Source organism: Rhinoraja longicauda, chromosome 18 (assembly GCF_053455715.1).
Source record: "Rhinoraja longicauda isolate Sanriku21f chromosome 18, sRhiLon1.1, whole genome shotgun sequence".
Lineage (NCBI taxonomy): Eukaryota > Metazoa > Chordata > Chondrichthyes > Rajiformes > Arhynchobatidae > Rhinoraja > Rhinoraja longicauda.
In genome coordinates, this window is record NC_135970.1 from 29,705,258 (window position 1) to 29,724,323 (window position 19,066).

Below are 19,066 nucleotides of genomic sequence, written 5' to 3' on the forward strand. Positions count from 1 at the left end.
GAAAACCAGTTGTAGTCCTGTACTGATCTCCCCATCATCGAGGCACTACCTCAACAAAGGACAACGGATATCACCAACGACCCACACCACCCGACTACTCTCTCATCTCACTACTACCATCGGGAAGAGGGTACAGGAGCCTGAAAAACGTGACCTCCAGGTTTAAGAATACCTTCTTCCCAGCCACCATTAGGCTCTTGAACGCCGCACAACACTGACCGCAACAACTAGAACCAACTATGGAGTTGGTTTCAGTTGCATTATGTACTATGGTCTTGAACTATAGACAATAGACAATAGGTGCAGGAGGAGGCCATTCAGCCCTTCGAGCCAGCACCGCCATTCAATGTGATCATGGCTGATCATTCTCAATCAGTACCCCGTTCCTGCCTTCTCCCCATACCCCCTGACTCCACTATCCTTAAGAGCTCTATCCAGCTCTCTCTTGAATGCATTCAGAGAATTGGCCTCCACTGCCTTCTGAGGCAGAGAATTCCACAGTTTCACAACTCTCTGACTGAAAAAGTTTTTCCTCATCTCAGTTCTAAATGGCCTACCCCTTATTCGTAAACTGTGGCCCCTTGTTCTGGACTCCCCCAACATTGGGAACATGTTTCCTGCCTCTAACGTGTCCAACCCCTTAATAATCTTATACGTTTCGATAAGATCTCCTCTCATCCTAAATTCCAGTGTATACAAGCCTAGTCGCTCCAGTCTTTCAACATATGATAGTCCCGCCATTCCGGGAATTAACCTAGTAAACCTACGCTGCACGCCCTCAATAGCAAGAATATCCTTCCTCAAATTTGGAGACCAAAACTGCACACAGTACTCCAGGTGCGGTCTCACTAGGGCCCTGGAATGGTCTGGTTACCTAGTATTACTGATCAATTTATGATATTGTTGTTTTATTGTATATTTACTGCATAGAAAGGAACTGCAGATGCCGGCTTACACCGAAGATGGACACAAAGAGCTGGAGTAACTCAACGGGTCAGGCATCATCTCTGGAGAAAAAGGATGGGCGATGTTTCGGGATGGGACCCTTCCTTCGACTGCCTGCCCTGAGGCTGCCCGACCCAAAACGTCACCGATCCTTTTTCTCTACAGATGCCGCCTGACCTGTTGAATTACCCCAGCACTTTGTGTCTACATTGTACATTGTAGATTTATATGTGTGATATTGAGTTTACGGGCTTGTAAAGCTGCAGCAAGTAAGAATTTCATTGTTCCGTTACCAGTACACGTCACAATCAAACACTTTACTCTCGATTTGACTAATTCCTTATCTAAATGACACAGATATTACGATCTGAAAGCACTCATTGTTCAAACAATCTCCTCTGAAAGCAATGTAGGTCACATGCAAATGGAAATAAAATCACTGAATTAAATAACCTAAAATGGTTGCTGGTTCCCTGGGTACAATTTCATCTTTCCAAAATATACTGTTGATTTAAGTGTTCCCTATTGTGTTCATCGCTGGGTCTCACCCCGCCTAGCATAACATTAAAAAAAATAGAGATACAACCATCCATGAACATTAATACTTTTGACTGTTCGGAGAATTGCTGATACAGACAAGATCATCACACAAACAGAGCTCCCCTTCCATTGACTCCACCCGCACTTCATGCTTCCTCGGCATGGCCACCACCAAGGACTGGTCCCACCCTGGTCAATCCCTCTATCGCATCAGGCAAGAGGTACACAAGTATGAAAGCACACACCTCCAGATTTAGGGACAGTTCCTTCCCAGCTTGTATCAGGCAACGGATCCATCCTTTCACCAAATAGAGAGTGGTCCTGAGTTTTTTTTTAGATTTAGATTTAGAGATGCAGCGCAGAAACAGGCCCTTCGGCCCACCGGGTCCACGCCGCCCAGCGATCCCCGCACATCAACAATAGACAATAGGTGCAGGAGGAGGCCATTCGGCCCTTCGAGCCAGCACCGCCATTCAATGTGATCATGGCTGATCATTCTCAATCAGTACCCCGTTCCTGCCTTCTCCCCATGCCCCCTGACTCCGCTATCCTTAAGAGCTCTATCCAGCTCTCTCTTGAATGCATTCAGAGAATTGGCCTCCACTGCCTTCTGAGGCAGAGAATTCCACAGATTCACAACTCTCTGACTGAAAAAGTTTTTCCTCATCTCAGTTCTAAATGGCCCACTCCTTATTCTTAAACTGTGGCCCTTTGTTCTGGACTCCCCCAACATTGGGAACATGTTTCCTGCCTCTAACGTGTCCAACCCCTTAACACTGTCCTACACCCACTAGGGACAATTTTTGTTGTTGTTATAATCGGACTTTATCTTGCACTAAATGTTATACCTTTATCCTGTATCTGGACACTGTGAATGGCTCGATTGTAAAGCCTTTTCACTGACTGGCTCGCACACAACAAAAAGCTTTTCACTGTATCTTGGTACACGTGACATTAAACTAGACCCTCTAAATTACTTTCTGGCATCAATAGAAATTAGTCAGTCTGATGTTGGGTCTTGACCCAAAATGCCACCTATCCATCTTCTCCAGAGATGCTGTCTGACCAGCTGAGTTACTCCAGCACTTTCAGTCTTTTTGTTTTTGTATACCAGTATCTACAGGTCCTTGTGTCCACGTAAGCATACACCAATCCCATTTTATTCTCCTCGCTTTCCCATCGACTTCCCCAAGAAGCATCCTACCATTCACTTACACGCCAAGAGAAATCTGCTACCAACATTGAACAGATTTTGGGATTTGGGAAGGAATCAGTGCATTTCCGAAGGGATAGCCACACACACAGGTAGAGTTAAGCTAGAGATAGATAGATTCTTGATTAGTACAGGTGTCAGAGGTTATGGAGAAGGCAGGAGAATGGGGTGAGGAGGGAGAGATAGATCAGCCATGATTAAATGGCGGAGTAGACTTGACGGTCCCAATGACCTAATTCTACCCCTATTCCTTATGACCTTATGAAACGCCCCCCACTATCCATGTTCTCCAGAGCTGCTGTCCGTTACTCTTGCACTTTGCATCTTTTTCTTTATCATAAATGCATTCAAGACAAGACAATGCCATTGGAAAAATTATAGAACTGCCGTCTTATCTGGGGAGCCTTACTAGTTAGTTTTAAACCGGCCAAGATGGTCTATGCATTGTTTATGGGCATCGTTTGAGCTCAATTATATTCAGGGCCTAAAACCACACCCTGCAGTCTGTCGTTGTTTATTTGGAGATGGTTGCTGCAGCAACAAGGGAGATCACAATCTAATGCATTGAATTGGACTGCAGTCCCACAACACTTCCAACTAGTTCTTCATTCTTGTACAAATATTGACTGGTGTTACGGCCAACGTTGTGGAGCCATCACAATAGATCCTTTTTGCTGTGCAGACGATAGCGGAAAAAAATAAATCACCTGTTATTAGCCAAACTTTAAAAGCTAAATGGATGTGTTGTTTCAATAGCAGGGCAGACACAAGTAGGTACTATAGTTCAAAAATAAAGCCAGAAAAGGTGGAGAGACACACTGTAGCTCAGGCTGCTTCTTACTTCTTCCGCCCCCTCGGTCAAGGCTGACCATGGGTGATGCACCCTAGTTGGCTGCTTGCTCCACACCTCGGCTAGGGCACCCCAGGCAGCACCAGTAGACGAACACAGTGACACATCTGGTGGAGCTGCTGCCTCACTGCGCCAGAGACCCAGGGTGTGTGTGTGTGTGTGTGTGTGTGTGTGTGTGTGTGTGTGTGTGTGTTTTACACGTTGTCCCTGTGATAGTGTGTGTTCCTCCGGGTGCTCCGGTTTCCTCCCACATCCCAAAGACGCGCGAGTTTGTAAGTTAATTAATAATAATAATAATAATAATGCATTTTATTTATATAGCGCTTTTCATATACTCAAAGACGCTTTACAGAGATTTTGAGAACATAGGGAAATGAATAAATAGATAAATAAATAAATAAATAAATGAACAGGCCCTTTGTGAATTGTTGCGCTGGTGTGTCGGGAGTGGATGAGAAAATGGGATAACACAGAACTAGTTTGAACGGGTAATTGCCGGTCAGTGCGGATCCAGTGGCTGCAGGGCCTGTGTCGTGCTGCATATTTCAATCAATCAACATTTCATTGCACTCTGGAACTCAGCGGATGAAAAGCTGAAGAAAAGGAGTAGGTGGCGTTTCGGGTCGAGACCCTAGTGCGTATAACAATAAACGTAACAATTCTAAATCTAGATCTGTCATCAGTCTGAAGAAGGGTCCCAACCCGAAACATCACCTGTCCACGTCCTCCAGAGATGCTGCCTGACTCGCTGAGTTACTCCAGTACATTGTACCTTTTTTTGCAAAGCAGCATCTGCGATCCCCCGTTTCTAAATCTGTTTTTGCAGGCAAGGGTGCCCAATGTATTGGAAATGTGAGTCAAGAGCACCACTTTTAAAAAGATGTCTTGCAATAGGCACGATTGTTTTCATGTGCCTCCATCTTTTGCAATGACAACCATTGATGACACCAAAGATGAGAATTTCACTCCCAAAGTGAAATAATATTCTCCCATCTCTTATCAACGCTACAAATATTAAAATAATGCTTTCCCTCCGACTCTGATCTATGGAGAAAAGGCTATGGATCTATATCCCCTGCTCATCATTGTTTTCAAGAATTTCACTGCGCATTTGCACTACGCACACGTGACAAAAAAGCACCATTGACTTGGCCATTGACAATGAGATGAGTCGTTGGACTTGGAGACATAGAGAACTGCAGGTGCTGGAATCTTGAATAAAACACAAAGTGCAGGAGTAACTCGGCAGGTCAGGCATCATCTATGGAGGACATGAAGAAGAGTCGTGATCTGAAATGTCACCTATCCATGTCCTCCAGAGATGCTGCCTGTCCCGCTGAGTTCCTTCAGCACTTTGTGTTTCACTCAAGATGCTGAATTTGCAAATTGCAAGGCGCAAAGGACAGCAGATGCTGGTTGTCAAAAAAGTACCAAAGTGCTGGAGTAACTCAGCAGGTCAGGCAGCATCTCTGGAGAACATGGATAATAATAATAATAATAATACATTTTATTTATATAGCGCTTTTCATATACTCAAAGACGCTTTACAGAGATTTTGAGAACATAGGGAAATTAATAAATAGATAAATAAGTAGATAAATAAGTATAGGTGACCTTTCGGGTCGGGACCCTTCTAGAGACTTCAGAAAATTGCCATGTCACAACCTGACTATACCTCTTCTCTGGATTAAACTCAATACAAAATATCTAGAAATGGATGTGGAGAAATTGTATGTGGAGAAGGATGCTTCCACTAGTGCGAGAATCTAAGACTAGAGGTCATAGCCTCAGAATTAAAGGATGTTCCTTTGGGTAATTTTAGATGAGGAGAAATTTCTTTAGTCAGAGGGTGGTGAATCTGTGGAATTCTTTGCCACAGAAGGCTGTAGAGATCAAGTCAGTGGATATTTTTACGGCAGAGATGGACAGATTTTTGATTCGTACAAGTGTTAGAGGTTACGGGGAGAAGGCAGGAAAATCGGGTTAGGAGGGAGAGATAGATCAGCCATGATCGAATGGCGGAGTAGGCTTGACAGGCCGCAAGGCCCAATTCTTTCCTATCCCTTATGACCTTATGACCTAAATAGCCAAAACTGAATCTAGCAAGCAACCCTAGATCAAAAAGATTGCATTATTACAGTGGTCATAAAAGAGAACTTTCTTTCATATATAGTGACTGATTTATTTTATTAACCAAGTTATCTGCACTGTGCAAATATGGAACAAGAGCGAGGGAGCTTGATCTTATGTCTTTGATTTTGTATTTGTTGAAATGACAAACCAACGTCTTAAGTTTACTTTGGGCTTGGAAAGTGTGTAAAAGTAATGCACTTTCCTGCTCTACCCTACCGCAGAGACAGGCTGACATTAAAATAAAACTTCCTGTCAAGGTTAATGTTAAAAAAAATACATCATTGTTGTATTTGTACGAGTCTTTGAGTTATACAGCACGAAAACAGGCCCCTTGGCCCAACTCGCCCATGCTGGCCAAGAGTGTAGGAAGGAACTGCAGATGCTGGCTTAAACTGTAGACGCAAAAATGCAAGAGTAACCCAGCGGGATAGGCAGAGTGGAGAGAAGGAATGGGTGACGTTTCGGGTTGAGACCCTTCTTCATGCTGACCAAGATGTCCCTCCCCAATCCCCTTCCACCGATATTCCTTCCTCTGGTGTCCCAGGTTGTTGTACTTCTTCCATCCTTATCTCACGCCATTCGTCCTTTCATCTCTGGCCTTTGTCCAACCATCTGTCTATCAAAGCCCATCTCAACCGTATCCACCTATCACTCGCCAAGGTTTGTCCTGTCCTGCCTCTCTTCCATCTTTCTTTCTCTCCCTCACTTCAATCATTCCAGACCCAAAACGTCACCTATCCATGTTCCCCAGCGATGCTGTCTGACCTGCTGAGTTACTCCAGCACTGTGTCTTTTCTTGTAAACCAGCATCTGCAGTTCCTTGGGTCTCCATGAGAGAGAGGGTGTCCATTTGGCTCAGATAGTAGTAATAAATTATAGAAAAGCCCATCTAATTTTTCATTAACCTGCTAACATATTCTGTGAAACAGGACTGGGTCACTATAAACTATCACAATCAATACTTTGCCCTCAACAATTCCATGCCTCTCCAGTGTTTCTGAGCTTGTGGATATTCTTAATGGAAACACACTATTCCAGATATGCAACAAATCCTAGAGATGAGAATAAACGAGACAACTTTGGCACCATTCCTTGCATTCCCAACAACAATCTGTTCTTTACCTGCGAGCCTTTGTACCAGAGGTCAATCAACCTACTAAAACAATAGCGGATTGGGGCATTTAACAATAATTTAGGGCAGCACTGTGGCGCAGCAGTAGAGTTGCTGACTTTCAGCACCAGAGAATCGGGTTTGACCTTGACTATGGGTGCTGGCAGTGTGGAGTTTGTACGTTCTACCTGTGACCACGTGGGTTTTCTCCGGGTGCTCCGGTTTCCTCCCACGTTCCAAAATCGTGCAGGTCTGTGGGTTAATTGGCTTCTGCATATTGTCTTTGACATTGAGCCTAGCCCAACCTTGATACTGAGATAGAAGGAAGCACGGGCTGTGATGAGAACATTGCGATCTTTGCAATGGGATGTCAATGGACAGAGTGATTGGGTGAAAGGACTGCCGGATTATCTGTGCAGGAAAATCTCAGACAGCTTGGCGCTGCTGAGAGTTGCCATTGCCCACGTGCAGGGCAGACCGGTGGATGCCTGCCTGGTCAGCTTGGACCAGGAGAAGGCCTTCGACAGGACATCGCACATGTACATGAGGGACGTGCTCTCCAAAATGGGCTTTGGGGAGGGAATCAGGAATTGGATCCAACTGCTCTACACTGATTTCTGTAGTGCAGTCCAAATCAATGTGAGGGAATCAGACAGCTTCCCCATCAGGTCTGGAGTCAGGCAGGGTTGCCCTCTCTCCCCTGTCTTGTTCGTCTGTTGTATTGAACCCTTTGCCGGTCCATCAGGAAGGACGCGAGCACAAGAGGAGTAACATTGCCTGGCAGTGGGGGAACTCAGGTCCAAACCTCCCTGTACATGGACGATGTCGCCGTCTTCTGCTCGGATCCAGGGTCGGTCCGCAGATTGATTAGCGTCTGCGACCAGTTTGAGTCGGCCACGGGAGTCAGGGTGAACCACAGGAAGAGCGAGGCCATGCTCTTTGGCAACTGGCCCGACCTATCTTCCATCCCCTTCACCATCAAGCCTGACTTCTTCAAGGTGCTGGGCATCTGGTTCGGGAAGGCTGAGGCGTGTAACAAGAATTGGCTGGAGCATATAGCCAAGGTGGGGGAGAGACTGGAGCTGTGGAAGCAGCACTCCCTCTCCATCACGGGCAAAAATCTGGTCATCAGGTGTGAGGTCTCTCTGGGCTGCTGTACTTAGCACAAGTGTGGCCCGTCTCCCCCTCCTACGCCACGGGGATCGCCCGGGCCGTCATCCGCTTCATCTGGGGGCCGACGATCGACCGGGTGCGCCAGGCCACAATGCACAAGTCGGCAGACAACGGGGGTAAAAGCGTGCCCAACGTCGCCCTCATCCTGATGGCCACCTTCGCGTGTGGTTGCATCAGGCAGAGCGTAGAGCCAAGGCACGTGGGCACCGTGCCACTACCTGCTGAGGTTCTACCTGTCCCCGGTGTTGCGAAGGATGGGCCTGACGCAGATGCCACGCAATGTGCCAGTCAGCTGGACATTGCCGAACCATCTGTCGTTCGTGGAAAGGTTCTTCTGGTCCAACACCTTTGACCACAAGTCCATCGGGCAGTGGTCAGCACGGAACGTCCTGCAGGCACTGCAGGGGAATGACTCCATGGATCCTGTGGCGTGGTTCCCAGAGCAGCCTGCCCAGCTTGTCTGGCAAAATGCCTCATCGCCAGAACTCACCAACAAGCACCAAGACCTGGCTTGGCTGGCGGTGAGGGGAGCCCTCCCAATCAGATCCTTCCTGCACCGCCGGAACCTCATTACCAGCGCACACTGCCCTCGGGGCGGCTGCTACGGAGAGGAGACGGTGGCCCACCTCTTCAGAGTGTGGATTTGCCAAGAGAGTCTGGAGAGGTCTGCAGGGGTCCCTGTCCCGATTTATTCCGAGCAGCTCCGTCACAGAGGACTCTGTGATTTACAGACAGTTCCCAGGGACGCATTCAGAGACTGACATCGAGTGCCGCTGGAAGGTCATCAACTCGGTGAAAGACGCTCTTTGGTCTGCCCGAGCTTTGTTGACCTCCCAGCAGAGCGAGGTGTCCGTCGGGGAATGTTGCCGACTGGCCCGCTGCAGACTGCAGGAGTACGTGCTGAGGGACGCACTGAAGCTTGGTGCAGCCAATGCCAAGGCCCTGTGGGGGAGGACCACAGTCTAGGGTCCTTCTGCTGCTGGACATGGGGGGGGGCAGGGTGTGGTGGAGAGAGACGCCCCTCCAAATAAAGGAAGGGATTGCATGCCAGTGGGCCACATGAGTGGCAAGGGTGGGGGGTAATTTTATGTAATTGGTGTAATGAGTGTATGTATTGGACGTATGTATAACCTCCGAGAATGTCGGATGGAGTTTTGTAAATAACATGTTTTGTATATATTTCTTTATTTCTGGAATAAAGTATATTTTGAAATTTAAAAAGAAAAAGAATGGGTGAAAGGAAGTAAACGGTCACATACTTCAATGACTGGAATCCAAAGGTGATCACAATCTAAATGGAGAGAGACCGCAAGTGAGTGAAGACAAATCTCATTGTTCCCCAGCATGAATCATCCCAAGCCAGCAATAGCTGAGCAGGCAATTGGAATTTTGACCTTCCCTGCAAGAAGGTTTGAGTTTCAGGATAGGGAGGCTTTGTTAAGAGTTCGACAGGGTGTTGGTGAGGCCACACCTGGAGCTCTGTGCATAGTTTTATTCCCCTTACTAGACAAAGGAGATGGTATCATTGGAAGAAATCCAAAGGAGACTCACCCGGCTAATTCCTGGAATGAGGAACACATTTACCATAACCTCAGGGGGCTTGATGGAGCAGTTCAGGAGATAATGTCACTGGTGTAGCTCTGTTAAAACTGACGTGCATTGAAATGACTTCTCTAACAGAGTAATAAATCCCTGGAATTTTTCTCCCGCAGAGGTTGGTGTGGGCTGGACTACGGGTGCGGTCTGTACGGAGTTTATATGTTCTTCCTATGACCGTGTGGGTTTCGGCCGGAGATGTGCAGGTTAAATTGTTCCTGGTCTGTAGGGTGGAACGACTGTGCGGGGATCGCTGGTCGGTGCGGACTAGGTGGGCTGAAGGGCCGGTTTCCACGCTGTATTTCTAAACTAAACTAAAGGTAGACACACAATGCTGGAGTAACTCAGCGGGTCAGGCAGCATGTCAGGAGAGAAGGAATGGGTAACGTTTCGGGTCGTTTTTTCGGACCCATCCCGGACAAAACTAAACTAAATTAGAAATACATATGGTGGAGATCTAAGATCAGTCAATGGCAAGACCCTTACTAGCATCAATGTGCAGAGGGATTTTGGAGTCCAAGTCCTCCGCTCCCTGAAAGTGTCAACACAAGTAGAGAAGGCTCAAGTGGGTAAAGAAAGCACATTGTTTGCTTGCCTTCATCAGTTAGGGTGCAATAGTTAGAAACTTTGGCTAGGCGCATTTGAAGAATTGCATGCAGTTCTGGTTACCCCTGTTACAGGAAGGATGTAGAGACTTGAGAGGGTGTTGGGAGAGGTTTGCCAGAATGATGCCATGTCTGTATTAGAAGGTATTGGCTACAAGAAAAGGTTTGACAGACTTTGATTGTTTTTGCTGGAGGTTGAGGGGAGAACTGCAGATGCTGGTTTATACTGAAGATAGACACAAAATGCTGGAGTAACTCAGCGGGTCAGGTAGCATCTCTGGAGCAAAGGAATAAGTGATGATTTGGGTCGGGATCCTTCTTCAGACTAAAGGATTGGGGGGGGGGGGGGGGGGGATTGTAGGAGAAACAAGGCCAGAACATAACAGGGCTGGCAACAGATGACCTCAGGAGTCCATAATGGCCCATTGTTGGCCGGGGAAGATGTGCTAACAACAGGGATACAAGGATGCGGACAGTGGAACCAGTGAGATGACTAGGGTTGGAGAGGAGGGAGAGAGGGAGTGGGAATGAATACAGGAGCTACTTGAAATTAGATAAATCAATATCCATACCACTGGGTTGTAAGCTGCCCAAGCAAAGGATAAAGTACTGTTCCTCCAATTTGCGTGTGGCCTCACTCTGACAGTGGAGGAGGCCCAGGTCAGTATGGGAATGGGAAGGAGAGTTTAAATGTTTGGCAACCGGGAGATTGCGTAGGCGAAGGCGGATTGAGCACAAGTGTTCAGCGAATCGATTGCCCCAGTCTGCGCCTGGTCTCGTGCTGTTCTATATATTAAATGTCATTGGTGGTGAGGATTTAGGCGTAAGGGCGTTGATGGTCAGCATGGATTCAATGGGCCAAAAGGCCTGCTTCCATGCTGTGGGACTCATGACTTTCATCTTATTTTCCATCCGGAATGTTTGCTGCCTGCCCAAGAAAGATGGCACCGTACTTTACCAACAATCCCTGCCACCTGGAAGGTCTGCAAAAATGCGGATACATTGTGGATGTGATGAGATTGACAAAGAACTCTATTTTTACCCTTTTCTCTGCACAAGACACTAACATTTCTCCCTTGGCTTCAGTATTTGTCAGCACCAGTGCATTACTAATTTTGCACAAACCTTTAGTCAGTAAGAATGAAAAGCAAAAAAGTGAGAGTCATAAGACATGGAAATTAGGTCCTTCGGCCCATCAAGCCTGCACCAGCCATCAAGCTCTCGTTTACACAAATCCCTGTTTTATCCTCTTCATAAAGACAGCCAATATCAACAAAGACACACACCACCCTGGCCACGCTCTTATTTGACTTCTACCATTGGGAGGAAGGTACAGGAACCAGAAAACCGTGACGTCCAGCTTCAAGAACAGCTTCTGTCCAACATCCTTTGCCACAAAAGGCTGTGGAGGCCAAGTCAGTGGATATTATTAAGCCAGAGATAGATACTTGATTAGTACAGGTGTCAGAGGTTATGGGGTTAGGAGGGAGAGTTAGATCAGCCATGATTGAATGGCAGAGTAGACTTGATGGGCCGAATGGCCTAATTCTACTACTATCCCTCATGATCTCAACTGTCTGGCTCTTGAACACTGCACAACACTGACCCCAACTGTGAACTTCTGTGGCCTGCCTTTGGTTGCACGAAGGAGCTTGTGAGTATTTTTTGCATTAGTATTAAGGTTAATAATTTATTGCTTTTTTTATTTGTTTATTATATATTATGTGTGCATGTGTATTGTGGTTACGGGCCCATTATGCTGCAGCAAGCAACAATTTCATTTCATTGTTCCAGATGAAAATGAAACACTCTTGGCTCCTGAATGGATCACTGGCACTCCATTTGTTTGAAGGGATATTTATGCAAGTAGAAAGCTGTAAAATACAGTTTCGTTTATGCTGCAAAATACATGCCGTTTACACAGGAAACATTCTTACAAGCAGAAAAATTGTTATCAGAGCGCGTGGCTGGATGCCATTAGACCAGTGGGAGATTGCATAGGCCAAGGCGGATTGAGCGCAAATGTTCAGCGAAACGATTGCCCAGTCTGCGCCTGGTCTCGTGCTGTTCTATATATTAAATGTCATTGGTGGGGAGGATTTAGGTGGTCTTCCGTCCCAAAAGACCAGAGGAGCCTGGTTGGGTTGCTCCTAGGCCTGGCCAAGCTGGCCACCCGCGAGTCACGGCGCCAGGCAGAAGAGGGCTCTGCCCGAGCCGACTGCCTGCCTCTTTTCCGGGGGTTACGGAGAGGGATTATACACTGTCCATGGGCACGCTGGGAAATCTCTGACAAGGATTGTAATATAGTTGCATGACAGCATATTTTGTTATAAGTATTCAAGATTACTATAAAAGAATATTTGTTTAGATAATTGGATGATTTTGTACTTTGGTGGTGGGTTTGTTTTGTATTGTATATGTTATTGCAATAATTGTTTACATTTATTTTTGTAAAAAGAAAAAAGACGCGAGGAGCCTCCGGTGAAGACGGACGGCGGGCCGCGCGGTGAAAGCTCTCGGGGGGCCTTGCTGGCGGTTGTTAAACCCCAGCTGCGGAATCGGGGGAGGGGGTGGGGGAAGAACCCGCCCGGACTGGGTGCGAAGTTCGTCTCCCGCTCACCCCCCGAAGGCTTCAAGGTCAGCTGTGGGAGCCCCCCCTCCCCTCCCCTCCCCCACCCCTGAGGCACGAAGACTGATGGCCCGGGCAGGAGAGAAGGACGGCTCGCTGGCGGTCCGAATGCAACAGGCCTACATGGCCAGCTGGCGCTTGGACTGTGTAAAATGGTGCCAGAATCTAGCGACCATTGCATATGGACACAGCAGGCTGTTTCTGGGCATGGGGAAGTTAATCAGGCCTGTCTTAATGCATGCCAATAACCTCACTAATCTGTATGCAAGCAATGTATTCCACGGTACCTTGGTATACGTAACAATAAAAGAACCATTGAACCAAGGTGCACCCTGTTACAGCTTATAACATCACGCATACGCCCACATAGTCATACGTGGGCAGATAGATCCAAGGCAAAGGATGACATAATTACTGCTGATGTTCAGAATTTAACTTTCTGCTTGTCAGATACATCAACGATAGGAATATTTTCTAAGGTATCAGCGCAGAGATTATTGGAAAGGCAGGAGGCATGACAGCACAGTGGGGCAGCTGGCAGAGCTGATGTCTCAACAGTGCCAGGGATCCGTGGTTTGATCCTGACCCTGGGTGCTGTCTGTGTGGAGTTCACATGTTCTCCCTGTGACTGTGGCAGCAGAGACAACACAGGTGCGGGAGGGCTGGTGGTGAGGGTGGACAAGTTGCTGGAATTCTGCGGAGAATGTTATCTGTGCACTGTGGATTGCTTGATTATATTCATGTATACTCTTTTCTTTGACCAGATACCCCAAAAACAAATGCTTTTCAATGTTCCTCGGTAGATGTGACAAAGGTAAACACTAAAGGCAACATTTAAGAAAAATTATCGACAGGTTAGGATAGGTTTAGAAGGGTATGGGCCAAGCGCAGGCAGGTGGGACTAGTGTGGACGGGGCACGTTGGGCAGTGTGGGCAGGTTGGGCTGAAGGCCCATTTCCACATTGTACGACTAGCACTAAACCAAGCACTAAACTAAACTAGAGCACAAACTGCTGGAGTAGCTGCGGTTCAGGCAGCACCTCTTGTAGACATGGATAAGTGACGTCTCTGGTCGGGAGTCTTCTTCAGGCTGAAGCGCCATTATCTCTGTCCTCCAGAGATGCTGCCTGACCTGATGAGTTACTCCAGCACTTTGTGCTACACTTGTGTTGATGGTTTTCTCCAGGTGCTCCAGACCTCACTCCAAAGACGTGCAGGTTTGTAGGTTAATTATTTTCTGAAAATCGCTCAACGTGCAGGATGCGAATGTGGGATAGCATAGAACTAGCATGGATTCAGTGAGTCAAAGGGTCTGGTTCCATGCTGTATCACAAACTAAAAATCTAAAACTAGTGCTTTGGGCGGCACAGTGGCGCAGCGGTAGAGTTGCTGCCTTACAATGCCCGTGATACGGATTGGATCCTGATTGCAACCGCACGAGATGCAACACCTGTCCCTTTACCTCCCCCCTCAACTCCATCAAAGGACCCAAACATTCTTTCCAGGTGAGACAGAGGTTCACCTGCACCTCCTCCAACCTCATCTATTGCATCCGCTGCTCTAGATGTCAACTCATCTATATCGGCGAAACCAAGCGCAGGCTCGGCGATCGCTTCGCTGAACACCTGCGCTCGGTCCGCATTAACGCCACTGATCTCCCGGTGGCCCAGCACTTCAACTCCCCCTCCCATTCCCAGTCTGACCTCTCTGTCATGGGCCTCCTCCAGTGCCATAGTGAGGCCCGCCGGAAATTGGAGGAGCAGCACCTCATATTTCGCCTGGGCAGTTTGCGGCCCGGTGGTATGAACGTTGACTTCTCCAACTTCAGATAGCTCTTCTGTCCCTCCCTTCCCCTCCTCCTTCCCAGATCTCCCTCTATCTTCCTGTCTCCACCTATATCCTTCCTTTGTCCCACCCCCGACATCAGTCTGAAGAAGGGTCTCGACCCGAAACGTCACCCATTCCTTCTCTCCCGAGATGCTGCCTGACCTGCTGAGTTACTCCAGCATTTTGTGAATAAATCGATTTGTACCAGCATCTGCAGTTATTTTCTTATACTACGAATTATGTCTGTATGGCGTTTCTATGCTCTCCCTGTGACTGCGTGGGTTTTCTCCCACACTCCAAAGTCATACAGGTTTGTAGGTTAATCGGCTTCAGTAAAATTGTAAATGGTCCATAGCATCTAGGATAGAGCTAGTGTACGGGTGATCGTGGTCGACCTGGACTTGATGCGTCGAAGGGCCTGCTTCCACGCTGTATCTCTAAATTAAACTAAACGCTAAACAAAGTGCTGGCAGAACTCAACAGGTCAGGCAGATTCTGTGGAGGGAATGGGCAGGTGACGTTTCCGGTCAGGACCCTTCGTCAGACTGGGTCTGTTTATTCCCTCCACAAATGCTGCCAGACCCTCCACGTTTCTCCAGCGCTTGTACAAGATGGCTGCTTCGAGCCTGCCCAAGGATGGCACATTTCCAAACAGCAGCCAAATTTCCCAGGCATTGTTGTGAAGGAACACTGCACTGGAAATGATATCATCCTCCCATTGCGTGCCATTTATGAACAGAATCACCCACTGGACATTCAAGGCAAGTGTGATTCAACTCGCAAGTATATCACAATCATGTTTCATTCTGGAAATAAATAATTCATGCGAGTACGGGGTGTTTAATTGCCATATGTACTAAAAACACGAACAATGAAATTCTTACTTGCAGCAGCATAACAGGCCTGCAAACACAGTGCTCATAGATAACACAACAATAAAACAAAATCAATGAATTAAACAAAGTACAATAATCATGCAAAAAACCTGAAGTCCTTCGTGTAACCAGGACAGTTGGTAGTTTGGGTACAAGGGCAGCACAATGGCACAGCAGCTGCCTTACAGCATCAGCACCCTTCAGCCCATAGACTCCACACCGACCGTCAATCACCCATTCACCCAAAAGGGTCCATACCCGAAACATCGCCTATCCATGTTCTCCAGAGATGCTGCCTGACCCACTGAGTTACTCCAGCACTTTGTGAATGGTTTTTGTAAACCAGGGGTGGCACGGTGGCCACGTGGGTTTCTCCGGGTGTTCCGGTTTCCACCCACACGCCAAAGACTTTAAAAAGGTTTGTAGGTTAATTGGCTTCAGTAAAGTGAAGGATAGTGTGAGTGTACGGGGAGATCACTGGTCGGCGCGGACTCGGTGGACCGAAGGGCATTTCCACACTGTATCTCTAAAGTCTAAAAAGTCTAGTATTCATGAGCCTGATGGTTGTTGGGAAGGAGCTGTTCCTGAACCTGGTTCAGTAAACTCAATTAATTCGCATAGACGAAAACACTTAAAAACACAGAATTACGCAGGTAAATTTCTGGACGCGCGTCGGTGATAATCTCTGTCACATCCGCGTCTCAGATGTGTAATAATGAAGCAGACACAATCCGTGGTGATTATATGACTTAGTTTCTATGTTTATTGTTTCTCCCGACTGCGACCTTCCAGCCTTCAGCACACACAGCAAGCACTCTCCCGCTCTCCTGATACACATGTCACGACATTTGCATATTAACATCATGACTCATCATCGTGACAATCTCCATTCCACCTTTTTCTAAATATAATGAATTCCAAAAGACAATTTAATTTTCTAATTTCAAATTTGACCTAGATTTAAATTCTAATATACTCTCTGGACACATGATGTAACCAAAGTACGAAGCTCATTCTAAACGCCTTTGGATGGGGGTAATGTATCTAATTTGTAATGTAAAAAAAGATTAAAAAGCTGTCGAATCACCACTGCCCTATACCCCATGGTTGGTGAAATGATTGTACTATGAAGATCTTTTTCTCTAAACAGAGTCACCCCTCCCTGGTCCTACAATAATCACTAACCTAGCATTGCAATCAATCCTCCTCCCCCTCCCCCTGTCTGTTATCCAACCGTTACTGTTAGTGAGGCCGCGTTTAGAGTATTGTGTTCAGTGTTGGTCACCATGCTATCGGTAGGATGTCATTAACTGTAGAGAGTGCAGAGAAGGTTGACCACCATATATAGAGAGAGAGAGAGAGAGATTGGGCAAGCAAGGACTTTATTCCTCGGAATGCAGGAGGCTGTTGGGTGAATCATGCAGAGGTGTACAATATCATGAAAGGAATAAATAGGGTAAATGCATCATCTTTTACCGTGAAGAATCAAGGACTAGAGGATATAGTTTCACAATTTTAAGGGAAAGGTTTAATATGAACCCGAGGGGCAACTATTTCACTTAGAGAGTGGTGCATATATGGAATGAGCTGGCAAAGGAGGTAGCTGAGGCAGGTACTATTAAAATATTTAATTACTATTACAACATTTAGAAGGCACCTGCACACGTACTTGGATTGGAAAGGTTTAGAGGAATATGGGCCAAATGGGACTAGTTTTGGATGGGGCATCTTAGTCGGCATAGTGACAAACTGGGCAGAAGATCATAAGACACAAGAGCAGAACTAGATCATTTTGCCCATGGAGTCTGCTCCACCTTTCGATCATGGTTGATTTATCTTTCCCTCTCAACCCCATTCTCCTGCCTTCTCCCAGTAACCTTTGACGCCCTTACAAATGAACAACCCATCAATCTCCACTTTAAAAATGCCAGAAGGGGGGCTGTTTCCGTGTTGTTAGACTCTCTGTGACTCTGGATCTCCACAATGTAGCCTCTACAACAACAACAACTTAACCATTAACATCCACGGGCTCAAACTGCAATTGCCAAACACAATTTATTCCTACCCACATGCAAATAAAAAGCATACTTGCTTCGTAAGCTGCAACTACAGCCAAGGTTCCCCTTCAGACAGTTCAACAAAAGTCAGTCAATAAAAGGTCAAAATATATAGAAATATAATATATCTGCGCACACACACATACATATACACACACAAATACATATACACACACAAATACATATACACCCACAAATACATATACACACACACAAATACATATACACACACACAAATACATATACACACACACATATACACACACAAATACATATACACACACATACATATACACACACATACATATACACACACATACATATACACACACATACATATACACACACACATATACACACACACATATACACACACACATATACACACACACAAATACATATACACAAATACATATACACACACAAATACATATACACACACAAATACATATACACACACATACATATACACACACATACATATTCACACACACATACATATACACACACACAAATACATATACACACAAATACATATACACACAAATACATATACACACACAAACATATACATACACACATAAATACATATACACACAGATCAGCGTCAGTCTTCACAGCTGGAACAGTGAACATTCATGTCCAAGTAAATTGGCCGGTTAATCCCTGAAGAAATAACTCACGCTGTTCGACGAGGAGATTGATAAGGAGTCCCCACCACTCCAGAACCAGCGTTGGTATTAATTACACGAATTACCTTGACCGCAAAGTGCAAACACAGGCAGTTCAGAACCCAGTGTGTGGCAGCCTTCTAAAAATACATACAGCAGAAAAATGACCTGCCACATTACTTACCTTTAAACTTGCAAGCACCTTCACTCAAACTTTTCCAGCCATTAAACCTGCTTGTACTTTAGCCTTGAGGCGAAGGCTCAACGATTTGTTTCGTCCCCACCTGCCTGTCAGTTTTAAAAACTTTGTTCCTGTAGATAATCTGCAAGTTCTGCAAGACCAATGCGGCTGATTCTCCCTGCGACACTCTGGGCTCTTCCCAGTTTCAGATTCACTCTGTTTGTCGAGCAAGCCTGTAGCCAACACACACACACACACACACACCACCACCACCACCTGGCCACTCACCGGCTGTCTCCACAGTTGGCTACACGCAGAGGAAGAGACCGAACACCCCTGCGGGAGGAGAAGATGCCAAACTCATACTGGATACACGTCCTACAGGTGGGAGGGATTTAAAGCAGCCAAGCAGGTTACGTTGGAAACCAGCACAGCTGTTATTTAAACGGAGATGGACACACCATCTATCACAGCAGCAGTTTCCATTAACCAAGTGCTCTATGCCTGCGCCTTTCCCCCTCCTCCCCTCCCTCACAATCCAATCTAGTTGGTGCCTCAATAATTAAACAGGTACCAGTGCCACGGTTCACCACAATATATCCCTCTTGAGATCACATCTTCCCCAGACAACAATTAATTAGCCCACCAAGGCACCACCCT

At 46.4% G+C, this 19,066-nt stretch overlaps 1 protein-coding gene across 1 annotated transcript in view; it reads right to left on the minus strand.

Annotated features, from left to right (window-relative positions):
- Positions 1-18,672, minus strand: part of eps8l2 (EPS8 signaling adaptor L2) — a 119,328-nt gene extending 100,656 nt beyond the window's left edge. The window contains 1 exon segment of the mRNA XM_078414906.1: positions 18,410-18,672. The gene's annotated coding sequence lies outside the window, so the exon portion shown is untranslated.
- Positions 18,673-19,066: the final 394 nt, after the last annotated feature.